The following is a 4,739-nucleotide window of genomic DNA, read 5'->3' as shown; positions in this document are numbered from 1 at the left end:
AAATCAATAAATTGAGGGAGGACATGAAGAAGACATGGGCTGAACAAAAAGAAGAAATAGAAAATCTGAAAAAACAAATCACAGAACTTATGGGAGTGAAGGACAAAGAAGAAAAAATGGAAAAAACAATGGATACCTACAATGGTAGATCTAAAGAGACAGAAGCTACAATTAGTGAACTGGAGGATGGAACATCTGAATTCCAAAAAGAAACAGAAACTATAGGGAAAAGAATGGAAAAATTGAGCAGGGGATCAGGGAACTGAATGACAATATGAACTGCACAAATATACGTGTTGTGGGTGACCCAGAAGGAGAAGAGAAGGGAAAAGGAGGAGAAAAACTAATGGAAGAAATTATCACTGAAAATTTCCCAACTCTTATGAAAGACCTAAATTTACAGATCCAAGAAGTGCAGCGCACCCCAAAGAGAATAGACCCAAATAGGCGTTCTCCAAGACACTTACTAGTTAGAATGTCAGAGGTCAAAGAGAAAGAGAGGATCTTGAAAGCAGCAAGAGAAAAACAACCTGTCACATACAAGGGAAACCCAATAAGACTATGTGTAGATTTCTCAGCAGAAACCATGGAAGCTAGAAGACAGTGGGATGATATATTTAAATTACTAAAAGAGAAAAACTGCCAACCAAGACTCCTATATCCAGCAAAATTGTCCTTCAAAAATGAAGGAGAAATTAAAACATTTATAGACAAAAAGTCACTGAGAGAATTTGTGACCAAGAGACCAGCTCTGCAAGAAATACTAAAGGGAGCACTAGAGTCAGATATGAAAAGACAGAAGAGAGAGGTATGGAGTAAAGTGTAGAAAGAAGGAAAATCAGATATGATATATATAATACAAAAGCCAAAATGGTAGAGGAAAATATTATCCAAACAGTAATAATACTAAAAGTTAATGGACTGAATTTCCCAATCAAAAGACATAGAATGGCAGAATGGATTATGACCCAGCAATACCACTGCTAGGTATCTACTCAAGGGACTTAAGGGCAAAGACACAGACGGACATTTGCACACCAGTGTTTATAGCAGCATTATCTACAATTGCAAAGAGATGGAAACAGCCAAAATGTTCATCAACAGACGAGTGGCTAAACAAACTGTGGCGTATACCTACGATGGAATATTGTGCAGCTTTAAGACAGACTAAACTTATGAAGCATGTAATAACATGGATGGACCTAGAGAACATTATGCTGAGTGAGTCTAGCCCAAAACTAAAGGACAAATACTGTAAGGTCCCACTGATGTGAACCGACATTTGAGAATCAGCTTGGAATATATCATTGGTAACAGAGACCAGCAGGAGTTAGAAACAGGGTAAGATAATGGGTAATTGGAGCTGAAGGGATACAGACTGTGCAACAGGACTAGATACAAAAACTCAAAAATGGACAGCACAATAATACCTAAGTGTAATGTAACTATGTTGGAACACTGAATGAAGCTGCACCTGAAATATGGTTTTTTGTTTGTTTGTTTGTGTGTTTGTATCTTTTGTTTTTGTTTTTTTTCTTTTTCCTTTATATATATATATATATATATATATATATATATATATATATATATATATTATTAGTATTATTATTTTAATTCTCTTCTCTATATTAACATTCTATATTTTTTTCTGCTGTTTTGCTAGTTCTTTTCCTAAATCGATGCAAATGTACTAAGAAATGATGATCATACATCTATGTGATGATACTAAGAATTACTGAGTGCATTTGTAGAATGGAATGATTTCTAAATGTTGTGTTAATTTCTTTTCTTTTTTTTGATTAATAAAAAAATTAAAAAAAAAAGCAATACATTTCAAAGTACATTGAAACAAGTAGGTATAGAAGATACTTCATAGTTTGGTATGGGTCACAGTTCCACAATTTTAGGTTTTGCCTACTAGTTGCTCCAAGATACTGGAGAGTAAAAGAAATACTAGTATAATGATTCCACAGTCATACTCATTTATTAATCCTGTTTTCTCTGTTATAACTCCTCCTTCTCATTTCATCCTCCTCCCTAATTTAGGGGTATTTAGGAAATGCCCATTCTAATGTTTTCATGTTGGGAAGGGCTGTTGACAACATGGTATAGTTGAATGCAACTTGTTGACCTTCTCAGAAAGACTGGCCACTCTGGAATCAAAGAAGTATCTGACCTAGAAACTCCTTTGGAGTTTGTAGGACTCTGGAAACTAATCATAGTGTATAAAGAATTTATAGAATCTCAGATAGAGCCTCAGATGTTCTTTAGAATTGACAGAAATAGTTTTGGCTGGGATGTGACAAACCATGGTAAGTAGCAATATCTAGCTGAGGCTTGCATAAGAGTAGCATCCAGAATAATCTTTCAATTCTCTTGAACACCCTTAGCCATTGATATAGTATTTTGTTGTAATTATTTTCCCCCTTTTTATCAAGAAGATATTGTTGATCCAATAGTTCCAGGGCCATGCTTATCCTGGGATTCATGTTCTTTGTTGTCAGGCAGAATTTCACCCCTGGATGTTTTGTCCCATGTGGGGGGAGGGTAAAATTTTTACTTGCAGAGCTCAGCCTACAGAGAGGGTGGCTGCAGTTTAGCAACAAAAGAGGCCATCGGGAAGAAACTCTTCAGCACAACTATAGTTAGGCTTAAGTTCTCTGCTACATGAATATGTTTCAGAAGAACAAGCCTCAAGACCAAGCACATCACCTTTGACTTGGTGGTCCCTATTATTTGAGACAGAATCAGGTGTTTCCCTCATAAAAACTTTAACAGTTCCATATTTTTTTCTCCCATCCCTCAAGGGACTTTCCCAATGCTTTTGAATTATCTGTTCAATATAGTCTTGGATACATACAGATATTATGTTAAGCTATACAGAATTACCAACCCTTATTCCCATTCTGGTCTCCATGTCTTTGGGTTCTTTAAATGATCTATCCAGATAGATTGAGTTGGATTATGTCCTACAGGAAATTTAGATTTTGCACAAGAGAAACTTCTCTAACTTTAATCTCATACGGTAAGTGAAGTTCTAAAATATGACAGTGTCCTACTTAACCCTGTATTCTGACTTACCTCAGTCCCTATCAAATTGACTTTGTTCTTATCTCTAGTTGAATGCTGATCTCTTTTTTTTTATTCTTTAATAACTGTTGTATGTAGCAATGCTGACTTTAAAAGATGCAGAACTCCTACTCTGAGTCCCAGGTGTCACACACTCCTAGTAGAAAATAAAAGGAAAGTTATTCAAAACTTAGAAATAGGAGGTAACTTCATAAAATTTACACCCAAACCACAAGCAACCCAAAGCTCCAGGCAAATACCAGGTCATGCATATAGAGCACAATATCTCAAAATTTAAAAATAACAATTTTAGCTCTGGACTAGATGTAACTGATATAAAAGCCCACAATCTATGTCCCAATTTCTCATGAGTATTTCTTAATAGAGACCATGCAATATTCATCCTTTTGTTTCTGGCTTATTTTGTTTCACATAGCCCCCCAGTTCATTCACGTGGTTGCATATATCACAACTTTGTTCCTTTCTGTAATTTGATCATATGTATACACCACAGTTCCCCATTCTACTTCTCAGTCAACGTAACTTCCATCGATTGGACAACATGTGTTATGTACATTGCCAACAATCCATGTCTGATATTATCCTCACTTAGTTGTACAATCATCAGCACTGTCAAGTTTTGAACAATTTTGAAAGATACAAAGAGAAAAACACACATTCACGTAATATAAAATAAAAAACCTCCCCTATATTTTGTCCTTAACCTCTAATTATTTACCCCTGGTATTGCTGTTGTACTGTTGATATCTTCCTATGAAATACAGACCATAGCATGCAATGGTAGTGTTCCAACTACATCTATCTATATATTTTTACTCTTTGTACCATATTCAATCCCTTCAAGCAGTTCATTCAAGAATTTATTTATATTTGCAGTGTTAATTAATGATCTACATGGCATTATAAAACCCCTTTCAATCGTATTCACATTCAATATGGCAACTATGCTAACAGTCCCCCTAATAAACTGCTTTCACGTCTATCTATTTCCTTACATTTCAGTTCAACCTCTCTAGCTAACCATTCATCTATCCCTGGTTTCTATGTAGCTCTATAATCCTCTGAGTTTTCATTTACCATGGTCATAATAAAAAAAATCATACAGTATCTAGCCTTTGGTGTTTGACTTATTTCACTCAGCTTTATGTCCTGAAGGTTCATCATGTTTTCATATGACTCAGGACCTCATTTCATCTTACTTGAATTGTTTCTAACTTTTTGCTATTGTGAATTATGCTTCCATGAACAAAAGTATTCAAATATTTGTCTTTCTCATTGTTTTAATCTCTTCTGGGTGTATACCAAGTAGTGGTATTGCAAAGTCATAGGGCAACTTGATATTTAGTTTTCTAAGGGTCCACCGAACTGTCTTCCATATTACCTGTATAATTATACATTCCCATCAGCAGTGCATAATCGTTCCAATTTCTCCAAATCATCTCAAACATTTGTCCTTCTTTGTTTCTTTACTACCAGCTACCCCTATAGGGATGAGGTGGAATCATATTGTAGTTTTGATCTACATTTCCCTTATAGCTAAAGAAAATGAGAATCTCTCCACGGGTATTATAGCATGTGTATTTTCTTTTTGGAAAACATGTCAGCTCATATCCTTAGCTTATTTTATAATTGATATTCTAGTTTACTAG

This window comes from Tamandua tetradactyla, chromosome 15 (assembly GCF_023851605.1).
Source record: "Tamandua tetradactyla isolate mTamTet1 chromosome 15, mTamTet1.pri, whole genome shotgun sequence".
Classification (NCBI taxonomy): Eukaryota; Metazoa; Chordata; class Mammalia; order Pilosa; family Myrmecophagidae; genus Tamandua; species Tamandua tetradactyla.
This window is presented reverse-complemented; position numbering follows the sequence as displayed.